The sequence below is a fragment of the Nansenia antarctica genome, assembly GCF_963989245.1.
Source record: "Nansenia antarctica genome assembly, chromosome: 6".
Classification (NCBI taxonomy): domain Eukaryota; kingdom Metazoa; phylum Chordata; class Actinopteri; order Argentiniformes; family Microstomatidae; genus Nansenia; species Nansenia antarctica.
Window position 1 is genome coordinate 18739260 of NC_137676.1, and position 13604 is coordinate 18752863.

Genomic DNA, 13604 nt, shown 5'->3' on the forward strand with positions numbered 1-13604 from the left:
GTGAGGCAAACACTCGCTGTCCTCAGTTGGTCATAGCCTTCTATCAGGAGAGGCTCACCTTCCATGAGTAGCACCCCATCACCTGTCAAATGTCCCCGTGGCCCTGTTCCTGTGATCACACCTGCTGTCATAACTAAATAACAAAGGCACTAAAAAAACATCTGGATCCATCGGGTCCAAGTGTCTGAATGCATGAATATACCCTCAAATACAAAAAAAGTATAGAAATTAGCATTGGAAATAAGTGTTTTCAGATGGTTAAAATAAATCTACTTCAACATCCTCTTGGCTAGTGCTCTCTCTCTCTCTCTCTCTCTCTCTCTCTCTCTCTCTCTCTCTCTCTCTCTCTCTATATATATATATATATATATATATATATATATATATATAAACCCCTCAAAAAAAGTTCGGAAATGCTTTTCTTGTTGATTATTCCTCCCCTTTAATAATACCAATTGGTATTGTATTTGCACATGGTGTCGCTAGCCACCCATAGCTTGGCTAGTTAGTCCATTATGCAACCCTCTCGCTATTCTGGCTAACTAGCTGCTTAAACCGCTGTGAATGCAATGAATTGAGTCGTTTTGGAATGTAATGTTTTCTATTGTCGTGTATTTCTACTTAAACACACAATAGTATGATAGGGGCCTGAATATATGCTGTAGGGGAATGTTGTGCAATGTTGTGCAAATAGCCCCCTGAGTGTTGTGCAATGTTGTGCAAGAGCCCCCTGCCTTGAGGCCATAGTGACATCACAGGGAACGGCCCTCTTGATGAACCAGGGTGAGACCCAAAGATATGTAGTATATTTTAAACACACATGCATAGATAGTATGATAAGGCTTTGTAACAGTTACATTTACATTTATGGCATTTGGCAGACGCCTTGTTCCAAAGCGGAGCCTTTGGGCCTACATTCTAACTAATCTACACACACACTCTGGCCTTCATGAGGGGTTGGGCAAACACACACACTGATCATTAACAGATGTCTCTCCCCTTACCCCTGGACCAGCTATCAGAGACCTCACACACACACACACACACACACACACACACACACACACACACACACACACATACACTCTGGCCCCTCCCCTCTTGAACAAAACAGGCAGGCTAGGGAGAGAGCTTCCTCTTTTTTTTCCAGCCCAGGCCAGCACAGGAGCAGAGATCAGACTCCAGCTGTATGTATGTATCTGTTGTGTAACTTGGATTAAATCGTCTTAAACTCAATAACTGTTCTTTGATTCATAACCAACAAATAATTAATATCATAAGTGGCGAGCTAGCCAGGAGATAAATATAGCTTAATTTACAGTATTTTGCAACTCTTCAATTCAACAAGGAAGGTAGGTTTTCTGCAGGGACCCCTCCCTCGTCGATTGGTGTGTTCAAAGTTGACTGAATCTAAGTTATAGTCAAAAGAATCTTGTGTAACGTTAATCTTGTTGGAATAGAAACAAACCTTTCATAATCTTTAATAAGCCTGGGTTGGTGATAAGGGCCGAATTTGGTAATTCGCTTTTTTGTGTAAAATTGTGTTAACATATTAGTTGTGTAACTAATAGTTATTGTTTGGATGGTATTACGGAATATCGTGAGTGTGTGTGTAAAATTGTGTTTTGATAAAGTGTAATAAGTCTGTTTTGTAAGTAAGAGCAGTATTTGAAGTAGATTAAGAAATCAATTCTTCAGAACTGTGTCATAGAAAGAGCAGACGCCATTGTCCATTGTGTAAACGGAGCAATAACACGCACGCTCAGGCACGCGCGCAGACGCGCAGGACACACACAGAGACCTTCTAGAGGAACAGTGAAAAACATATGAGAAAGATTTGGTTTGGTAACTAATAATCTAACTGCATTGAAAGATAATCTTGAAATTGTTGTGTCGTGGAAAATAAGAGTATTGTGGAAAGCCAGTACGGTGTAAAGTTTAAATCCCACAGGGGCGATTTTTTCTAGAGGACAGCTAGAGGCAAAGAAACCCCCCCTCCTTCCCTTTCTCTCTAATGCTGTATGCCTACAGTGATACACATGTTGTCTCATACAAGGCTGTCTTTGTCTCCAGTTTCAAAGAGAAAAGGGGGGGTGAAGGAGCGGGCGCATGCGCGTTAGCCGGAGCACTTTCCGCCTAGTGGACAAAACACGACAAGACATTTTTGGTTGCATAGCTCCGCCTAGTGGACAAAACACGACAAGACATTTTAAAACACTGATCCTCTCTGAAATCTATCTGAGGTCGATGAAATAGTCCTTTACATTAATAAATGGATGGTTGTAAATGATTGTAATATATTACATTACTTTAATTAATTTAATTAATTACAAATTGATTGAATTAATTATTCAGATCATTTTATTTTTCTGTTTTCACAAAACTTTGATCAATTGGTTTGTAATAGTCTAATGATAACGTTTTCTTTTTAATAGCTGAATGACTTCACAGGTTTACATCAATGAAGTGTCAATGACTAAGTCTAATTAATCATTCATTCCTTCCAAATAACAAGTCGATTTCTTTACAGATTGTAATTAATAATTAATCATTCATTCCTTCCAAATAACAAGTCGATTTCTTTACAGGTTATAATTAATATTCGTATTTTACATCTTTTTATTTCAAGTTAAGTTCTTTTTCATAGCTTTTGATTAAAGAATAGCAGAACAGTTTCTATCTGAGGATTAAGCAGTAAAAGGGTTTTTGTAAATCAGTGAATACTTAGGTGTTGACCAGCCTTTGTGATTTAATAATTGTGTTGACCAGAACTGTAATTAGTATTGAATGAGTAATTAAGTGACACATATTCATAAACAATTAGGAAACACATTTAAGTATAAAGTACTTACACAGATATTAGATTTAAGTTAATACTGCACTGACATACACAAGAGGCAAATCTGTTATTCTGAGTTGCAGGGTTCTGTGGGGATGGTTAATACAGTTATATTGGACTAGCATTTGTTTAGCAAATAAGGCAATAGGAAGGTGGGTTGTAAGAAGCGTACACCTTATCTAATATAGAATATTGTCAGCATATTGAGCAAGTAGAATGTGGTCAAATTCAACGAAGCTGTTAAAAGATATTAGTGAACATAGTGGAATGTTGGCTACTTTATCCCCTATGGCTGTAGTGGAAAAAATGAATCCTCTTGTTAGGGAAATTAGCAAAATGTCTACGAAATGGAATAGCCGTTGGGCATACATTGAACAGCCGTGGCCGAAAGAGGGCAGCCTTAATTTACAAATAATTGCAACATTGGAAATACTTATCAATGTGCACAAAGCACATCAAAGAGGAAAGATTAGATCAGAGAAACGCAAGTTAGAATTAGCTATTTTAGATCTATTTAAGGTAGAGGGACAGAAAATAGCTCAGATGGAACCGGAAAAGAAAAATGAATTGGCCAGAACACTGGAACAGAAATTGAACATTCCATCCACAGACATGTGTCCTGTCTCCAGTCCCCCTCCATATGCTAAGGCACTGGAGGACCATTCCCAGAAGAAGAAGACCAAGAAGGAGCCAAGGGGAAAAGGGGACGACAGGAGTGACGAGGAAGATGACAGCAAAGATGGCCGTGAAGACTCAAGAGATGACGACAGTGCAGATGAAGGCTACCACGCTCAGGTCAGGAAGATGATAGCCACAGCAGAAAGACACCACAGATGGCTGAAGGAGCAACGAGAAAGGGAGAAAGAGGAAGATTGTCATCGAATGACATCAAATACATTAAAGAACTGTCCAGTGCTGATTCGGGGTAACAAGATAGAATATCGTCCTTGGGGTCATACAGATCTGTCTGAAGTGATAGAAAAACTCCCAGTCCTGGAAGATGGGGGACACCCATGGACTACCGAGATGGACGTGAGACTGACAGGGACGCAGGCCGCAATGGGAGACCTGAAAAGACTCTTAGCTTTTATTGCAGGATTGGATACAATGCAGGAAATATTGATGAAGGCAGGACTTCATAGATATATCAATACATCAGTTTATGATCCAGAGCTCTTCGCAGCAAACAGAGGCAGGCTGTGGAAGGCAATCAGAGAGACTTACCCTACTCACATTCACCCAGACAATATCATTGTGAAGCCACTGGGGGGAGATGAGAATCCCAGGGGTTTTGTTGCCCGTGTGCACTCTCAATGGAGAAGTGTGACAGGGAAGGACGCTGAAGATAACCCCTTAGAAAAATCCATAATCAGGGAAAAAATACAAGAAGGGCTTCCTACCCCAGTTAAGGATAAGCTAGCAGAAGTGGTGGGGCTACGACACATGAACAAAGCTGTTTATATAGACCACGTAGCTCATCAAGTTGAGTTATATCGAAAGAATATTCAGATACAGAAGACACAAGACGAAGAATCACTCAGAATATTGACTCAAGCGCAATTGACTGAAAGCGAGAGGAACATAGAGGGAGTGCAGGCTTTAGCCCCACAGCAACAGCCACCTGGAGTGCAGACTGCTACTTACCAGTCCTACTCACAGGGGCCACAAGGGGGGTATCCTGCTACTTACCAGTCCTACCCACAGGGGCCACAAAGGGGGTATCCATACCCACAAGGGCCACCAGGGGTGCAAGCGGTTCCATACCAGATGTACACACAGGCTGGCCAAGGACCACCACCAGGGGGATGGACAGCAGCAGGGAAGGAGATGCTAGAACCATGTTACCAATGCGACCAGAATGGACATCTAGCCTGTACCTGCTACAACAGGCCCCAGGGGGGCGCAGGGGGGAGCCAAGGAGGAGGATATTGGCCTCCTGCTACACCTGCTCCAGGAGTGATGAACCCTTACGGAGGCCCAGCAGCTGGCCTATAGGGGTGCCCGGAAGATCCGAGTGGGAGGTGCCAGCTGGTGGTGACAAAGAAGCCTGAAGACGCCACGCACCTTCCTATGTCTGGAGAATATGTGAAGACAATCGGATTTGAGGGAATTAAACAGCTGATTCCTACAACTGAGCTTGTAGACTTAGAGTACAAGGGACAGAGAGCAACTCTGTCAACACTTGTGTCAGAACACACGCCAACAGGGCTGCTAGGGAGAGATGCTCTATGTCAATTGAACTGTACAGTAAAATGCACACCTGACGGCTGTCAGGTGACGGTCCCATCCGGTGTTCAGATTCCATCGACAGCCAGAGTGATTAAGCATAGAACAGACCTACAAGCTTTGCCTTTAAAGGGAGCTGATATAGAATATTGGGTTGATGGGTCTTGTTACCGGGTAGGAGAAACTTTGTGCGCTGGGTATTCCTTAGTTAAAGCACAGAATTCAAAGTTTATTGTAGAACAGGCTGAGGCAGTTCCTCAGCCTTGCTCAGCTCAGTTGGCTGAGTTGATTGCCCTCACAGAAGCATGCAACTTAGGAACCGGACGGAGAGTGACAGTGTACACCGACTCTGCCTATGCACATAATGTTTGTCATTTTAATGGAGCTGTATGGAGGGGGCAGGGTTTTAAGAGAACTGATGGTACGCCTATACAGCATCACACACAGATCATGAAGCTGTTACAAGCCATGATGAAGCCAAAGGAATTAGCCATAGTGAAGTGTGCCACACACAGGTCTGACTCATCACATGTCACACAAGGTAACAGGGCTGCAGAAGATGCAGCCAAAGCCATTACAGGAGCAGACAAGGCAGGTAAAGGTCTTCTGGTCACACATGAAAAGCAATTACAGGGCATGGTCACACTTGAGGATTTATTGATGTTACAGAGTAGAGTAACTACGTTAGACAAGAACGTTTGGCTAGCAAGGGGGGCAAGTCAGGATGACACAGGTCTATGGAGGAATCATGAGGGGTTGGTTGTAGCACCCTCAGATTTAATAGGCATGTTAATACGGGAAGCTCATGGATTAGCACATGTGGCTAGGGGGGAGGTAAGACGCAAGATCACCAAGGAATATGGGTTTTGGAGTCCATATTTGATGGAACAGATTGACCATGCTTTAGGTCAATGTGGGGTCTGTTGGAGAAACAACATCAGAGTGGGTACACCAGTGGTGTCTGGGCATATCCCTACCCCAATAGGGCCACGGGTGGTGGACAGGGGGGTGGATGTACAGAGTAGGCAGGATGTTGTGCCAACAGGTGCCGAGGTCCCCAGAGAACCTGAGAAGGAGGAGCTACGACGAGATGCTGTGGTGTTGCCAGAGCCAGTGGCAATGCCAGCGTTACAGCCAGTGATATTACCGGCAATGCCTGAAGCCGAGGGGACAGTGGAAAGCTGTCCAGATGCCAATAAACCAGAAACCAACGAAGCAGAGAGTGTTGACAGTCTGGAGGTCCAGCCTGGGGGTGTCCAAAGCCTGGACACCTGTGCTACTGGGGATGCTGGCGAGTGCCTGCATCATGCTTCAGATGATGCTGAGGGCGACTCCCCAGACCTTGATCAGCGTGGGAGGGGACCAGGCGGCTGCCTGAACCTCAATGACACTGACGGACGACGACCAGTTAGGAAAAGATTAAAGACTATGAATAGGGTAGTGAAGCAGCAGATCAAAGGGAACGACGGGAATGGACAGCAGATGATAGCATGGCTGGAAACGGTCTTAGGGGCATGGGAAACTTATTTTGCTAAGATAGGAGCACCTATTATAGCAGACATGATTTTTGACTTTCTTAGGAGGCAGGGCCTCATTGACTGTTTTTGGAAAATCAGTCACTCAGTCCACGTTGATGAACTTTTCAGAAGACTAGTCCTCACCTGAGGTGAAGATCTATGCATTAATGCATTCCCTTTGTCCTATGCTTACTGTTGGGGAATTATGTGTTATGATAACTGAATGTCATTATTTGTGTATTGTTTGTTTATTTCTATATCGTATGTGATTGATGTCGGTTGTGGAGTGATGTAATGGTTACGCAAAGCTAGGAGCGAGGTTCTATTCCTAGCGCAACGAAAATGGAAGCTCCTGACTATGAAAGTGTTATCAATCTGAGACAGCGGTAAAGGCTGTTCTCCAACTGGGTTCACGAGCTAGTAACCTCTGACCCTGACGCTTCAAGGACAGAGAAGACATCGGTCGTTGGAAGTTTTTGTGTTGAAATATGTATGATGTACTGTGTTTAGATTAATTTGTATTGTTATTTTTAGGATTCTTTTTTATTGTTGATTGTTTTGTATTTGGTTTATATGATATCTTTGGTTGCTGGTACTGGTGCTGGGTTGGTCTGTGTTATTATGTTTCTTGTGTTGTGTGTTGGTGTAGTTTTTCTGTCTGTTGTTGTTTATTTTATTTTTTTTCTTTGGTGTCTTAGTTGCGGTTTGTGGGGTTTTGTGTTTTTGTTTTTGTTTTGTGGTCGTTTAGTTTCGGAACACCCTCTGGGTGGTCCGAGGGGGGATGTGTCGTGTATTTCTACTTAAACACACAATAGTATGATAGGGGCCTGAATATATGCTGTAGGGGAATGTTGTGCAATGTTGTGCAAATAGCCCCCTGAGTGTTGTGCAATGTTGTGCAAGAGCCCCCTGCCTTGAGGCCATAGTGACATCACAGGGAACGGCCCTCTTGATGAACCAGGGTGAGACCCAAAGATATGTAGTATATTTTAAACACACATGCATAGATAGTATGATAAGGCTTTGTAACAGTTACATTTACATTTATGGCATTTGGCAGACGCCTTGTTCCAAAGCGGAGCCTTTGGGCCTACATTCTAACTAATCTACACACACACTCTGGCCTTCATGAGGGGTTGGGCAAACACACACACTGATCATTAACAGATGTCTCTCCCCTGGCCCCTGGACCAGCTATCAGAGACCTCACACACACACACACACACACACACACACATACACTCTGGCCCCTCCCCTCTTGAACAAAACGGGCAGGCTAGGGAGAGAGCTTCCTCTTTTTTTTCCAGCCCAGGCCAGCACAGGAGCAGAGATCAGACTCCAGCTGTATGTATGTATCTGTTGTGTAACTTGGATTAAATCGTCTTAAACTCAATAACTGTTCTTTGATTCATAACCAACAAATAATTAACATCACTATGCACTCAATTGTGTAGGTGATTAGCTAGTTGATTGGTGCAACTTCAACGTAACGATATTAGCGGGACTTTTCATATCCACAAAGTCGACCGGCCATTCATTGTTGGCTAGCTAGCAAGCTATCGTTTTTTAGATTAGAGTGAGACAAGGTTTGGCTTGCTGGTTAGCTACCAGATCAGTAAGAACAATGCACTAACATGATACGACAAAACGTTGCCATATCAAATGTTACACAAACATTGTACTATTTAAAATTGCAGTAGTATACAAGTTGTTCTGCGAGTTAATTAGATTGATAGCATTGTTTGTCACTGTGCAATAAGAATACCTGATAGAAAAGTCTGAGGCCTCGAGCTCATCACCCAGATGATGCACCGATTCGCAATTAATCTGCGGCGTTTGCGTCCGAAGCATAGAGGGAAACCATAATTAATTATCCACGATCGTTGCTTAGCAACAAACGGCCAGTAAAAGAAAGTTGACCAAAACAAACGAATGAAACGATAACGATGGCGATGGGTCTTAACTACACAATGTTTCGGATGGAGGTATTATTAGGCAGTGTAAACTTTCCACCTAGGACATACCTAATGTTAGCTAGGCCTTATAGGCTGTCACCAAAGTTTCACATGAAAAATGTAACTGTTTTATTGATGACCAGGATAGCCTTTGAGCATTTGATGGATTTGATGGATCATTTTGGGAAAATCAAGACCCTTAATAAGTATTAAAAAGTCTTATCACGATTTTATGAGGTCTTGAATTTTGTAGGTATTTTTCTGAATTAGACTCTGTCCAAAGAGTTTGAGTCCTAAAAACCTTTAGTAAAAGTTCGTGAATTTATTAGTTTTATTAAAAAACAAAGATGAACCGGAAATTCTGTTGTATGATAGTGGTCTAGTCTATTGCGAACTCAAACTGTTAAGTTAAAGGTGTCACTGATGTAAACAGTTACAGCTCGAAGTGGCGGTGAGGTCTGGAAAAATATTGACAAGGTCTTTAAAAAGTCTTAGAAAGGTATTGAAATTAACCTCAAGATTCCTGTATATACCCTGTGTATGTCACAAGCCTGAATCAATCAATCAAACAAACGTTATTTATATAGCACAAGTCAGCATTGAAGGCAACCCCAAGTGCTGAACATAAAAACAATAGTAAATAAAGAACAATTCAATAAAACAAGAGGTAGGAGATAAGAAATAGGAGTAAAAGTGCAAGTTCAGATAAACACAAGATAAGAGCAATTTTTTAAGCCTGTTTTAAGCTTTCTTTTAAAGATATCCACACTCTGCCACCCTCGAGTGGGCCTAGTCTGCCTGAAGTTTTACCTCATAGTAGGACCAGAAGCCAGCCTCCTTGGTGTAGTTGCCAGGGGTGGCAGCACCGCTGGTAGGGGCTCCCACCCCACTACTAGCTTCAGAGGCTAGGTGGAACACACGCCCGTATCATGTAGCAAAGCCCATCCTCAGCTTCTCCACAGGGGTGCCCTGGTCTCGCCAGTACTTCATGGCATAGTCCTGGCAGAAAGATGGAGACAGAGAGAGAGAGAGAGAGAGAGAGAGAGAGAGAGAGACAGAGAGAAAGAGAGAGAGATTTACATAAATATGCTAAGCTCATTTTTGATATGCAGACCACCCGCATGACGTAGAATGTGCAATTTTATCCAAATCAGAAGCCGTTTTCTCACAGTGTTGAAGTAGATGAGCTCGCCAGTGTCGTGGGACCCTCTGTACAATGGGCTGTGGTGTCCTGTGACACTCTCCCAGCCACCATGGAAGTCATATGTCATCACACTAATGAAGTCCAGGTATCTAAAATGGCAGGCAGGTTTGGAATGGAATTTAAATGGCCGGCAAGTCCACTGTCACGCAGGCATGTTATGCTACTGGGTCATAAAACGTATTGCATTAAGAATATTAATACTTGAAAATGTGTATTTCAGAATCAGAATTGCTTTTATTACATCTTACTGTACAAGTACACAAGAGTACAATTCTTTGGCTTTGGTGGTTCCTCAACGTCGATTTTTTTTTTACCTGCTTATCTCTGCAATTTCGTAGCCACTATCGATGTTTCCTTTCCCAGCAGGCACTGCTGCAGTGAGCATTAGTCTGGGGCGGCCAGTGGTCTTGCCCTCAGCCTCATAGGCCTCCAGCAGCTCCTACAGTAGAGAGAGGGGTTTATTACACAAAATAATCACTTTTATTACACCTTACTGTACTTACTGTTCTTACTTAAGTACCTAAGAGTAAACATCTTTGGCTTTGGCTCCTCAACATTGCAGCATTCAGATAAATAAATAAAAAAACATAATAACAACAACAACAACAACAATAATAATAATAATAATAATAATAAGTAACATAAGTAAGTAAAAAAAGTACACATTGAGAGAGTAATAAAGTGATGGATTTTACAGTGGCTTCAATAGTGCAAAAGATGCTGTGCAGAGTACGATGATATGACATGCAATATACTACAATACAGTACGGTAGTAAATTACTCAACCAGTTTTTAGTATTCTTCCAGTGTGTATCTCCAAGAGCCTGGGGAAAATAGCTGTTTGTTAGCCTCTGGGTTTTAGCCCAGAGGCTTCAGTACTGTTTCCCTGACGGCAATAGCTCGAACAGTTTTTGATTGGGCCTAGAAAGGATTGTACTAGAAAGGACTGTACTTTACATCTGTGAGTTTCACTGGTTTGGACCTGGCCAGATTGTTAGATATCTTTTGCTGAACTGGAGACGATCCAGCGCTTGGTAGCAGTTGATGTTGATAGTTCTGATGTTAACAACGTCTACTCTTGTCTATTCTATTCAAATGTCGGTTCTCTGACCTTGCACAACAGTGTGAATCTCTGTTTGTCCTCTGGGGGGCTCCCTCGTGCTCCAGGGTACTCCCAGTCCAGATCCAGCCCATCAAAGCCGTGCTTCCGCAGGAAACTGATAGAGGACTGGATGAACGTCTGTCTGTTGGCTGGGGACGACACCATCGCTGTGAACCTAAGGAGAATTAGACGAAATGATCATTTGCTACTGATAGTGGTAGAGTGTTATATTATGAACACAAAACAGTACACTGCTGGTTATCCATGTAGAATAAAACAAACTAAAAAGTAAATCTTACTGCTTGGTGCCAAAGTTCCATCCACCAACTGCCAAGAGTGTTTTAAGTTTAGGGTTTCTGTTGGATAACACAAACACAATTGTCAGCAAACAGCAAAACCTCCCATGAAATCTATACCTTCTATGAAATACCAACCTGTCTTTCAGTCCGTTGAAGGATCTGTATAGAGTCTCATCATTCCACTCAAAGGTGGTCAGCTCGTTGGCGGTATTGATGATGGAGAAGGCGTAGATCAGGTGGGTGCAAAGGAAAGGGTCAATATCAGTTGGCATGTACTTTCCAGTTCCAGGCCTGTACTGGGCCCAGTTGGTAAAGTAGCATACCAGCTGCGAGGTAGAGCCTTGGACAAGAGAAGATTGCAATATATGATTTTGCTAATAGATATAGGGCCGGTTTCACAGACAAGGCTTAAGCCTAGTCCTGGACTAAAAAGCATCTTCAATGGAGATTTTACATTGAAAGTGTGATTTAGTCCAGGACTAGGCTTAAGCCTTGTCTGTGAAACCGGCCTATAGAACATTGTTCTAAACCACTGTATATATATATTTCAAGGCAACATGACATGTAATACAGTATTTTGATACTGTAGGTAAGATGTGATTACTTTGTCTCTGTGATACTTCAGATTCAGATTCAATTTAATTGTCATTGACAGAGTACAAGTACAGACAATGAAATGCAGTTCGGCAGATTGCACCAAAGTGCAAAAGCCATAAAAGTATGGACAGACATATGTACAGCGTGATATGTACAGACAAAGACGAGGATGTGTACAGTTAAGATATGTGCAGTGCTACTGTTTTCAGCGTTGGAGAAGTGGGTTATCTTACCTAAATGGCACAGGACCAGGAACAGACCTTCAAAAGTACAGATTCAATAAGGTCAACAAACAGCATATCACACAAACAAAACAAAACAAAACATGCAACTTTCTTCAAGGGAATTGTTGAAAAATGTCTTTACCTGCCAGTAGAGTGAGCTTGGTCATTGTGTTTGTGAATGCAGTGGCAGGCAGAGATCTTTTATTGTGTCTAAAAAAAAAGAACAGGAACAGGAACATGGAACAGGAGCAGAAACAGTAAACAAATCGTTTTTTCACATCACAGCAACCCAAGCGCTCTGACAATGTGCAAATCATAATTTTTCTTTCCCAATCATCTGACTTTCCACCAAAAAGCTATGCTTTAGCAACAAGACTCTCAGCTTTGCCTTCTTACCTGCACACCTGCATGTGTGTGTGTGTACTGACTGTCTTTTGTGTTTTCCTTTCCTTCTTCTGTGTCTTCTCCTGGCACTCGAGTTACCCGGTCACGCCTCTTCACTACACTAGACTTACAGATGATGTTGGCTGGCTCACAAGCACTTACCTAATGTATGTTGCTATGTCTCTGCTGTAATTGTTTGTGATATTTTACTGGCGGATCTCTATGATGATTTTTTATGAGGTACAATTGTATTTAATTTTGAATTCGGTACATGCTAGTTAATTGAGGTGCAATAGTTGAACTCGACCTAACTGAAATAAAATATTTGTTTCTGTATTTTTCTGTACTGTGCCAACTAAGCTGAATTTATTGATGTGAGAGATTGCTGAACATAAGATATAATTATGGTAACTGTCATTGACTTATCCTTATTGTGCATAAATAAATACAAGTACCAAGTACCACCTATCCGTCTCCTAGGTGTCACCGGCACAGCCCTCTCCTGGTTCCAATCTTACTTCTCAAACAGGGAACAGTTTGTCACCATCAATGGCTCGAGTACCCCCCAGCCCCATTCAATCAAGGCGTGCCTCAAGGCTCTGTGCTTGGACCCCTCTTCTTCACCATCTACGTGCTTCCTCTCGGCCAGATCCTCCGTCATCACGGCCTCAACTTCCACTGCTATGCAGTCCCTTGTCAACTGGCTGCACAAAATAAAAAACTGGATGACATTAAACCTTCTCAAACTCAATAGTAAGAAAACAGAGCTCATGGTTGTGGCACCCAAGGCGCTGCTCCGGAAGGTTGGCGACTTCATCCTTGAGATTGACGGCTGCTCCATCTCCCGAAGTCCGCAACCTGGGCGTCGTCCTTGACTCCACCCTCTCCTTCCAGTCACACATCAAATCCATCACCAAATCTACCTTCTTCCACCTCAAAAACATTGCCGACCTTCCCTCTGACTCCGTGGCCGAAACCCTCGTCCACGCCTTCGTCACCTCCCGCCTGGACTATTGCAGGTTCTCACCTACGCCAAGCCCTGGCAGCACATCACCCCCACCCTCATTGACCTTCACTGGCTTCCGGTCAAGTCCCGCATCACATACAAAATCCTCCTTCTCACCTACGAATCCCTCCATGCCTGCGACCCCCAGTACTTAACTGACCTTCTCTACCAACATACCCCATCTCGGAACCTGCGGTCTTCAGACATGGGTCTGCTTTCCACCCCTCGCACCAACCTACGGACTTTCGGGG

At 42.9% G+C, this 13604-nt stretch overlaps 1 pseudogene across 1 annotated transcript; it reads right to left on the bottom strand.

Annotated features, from left to right (window-relative positions):
• Positions 1-9326: 9326 nt before the first annotated feature.
• Positions 9327-12120, bottom strand: LOC308160360 (acidic mammalian chitinase-like; annotated as a pseudogene). The gene is made up of 8 exons: positions 12106-12120; positions 11973-11999; positions 11278-11482; positions 11143-11199; positions 10853-11018; positions 10056-10180; positions 9707-9830; positions 9327-9536 (listed from the first exon to the last, which is right to left on the bottom strand). The product of its transcript is annotated as an acidic mammalian chitinase-like (transcript).
• Positions 12121-13604: the final 1484 nt, after the last annotated feature.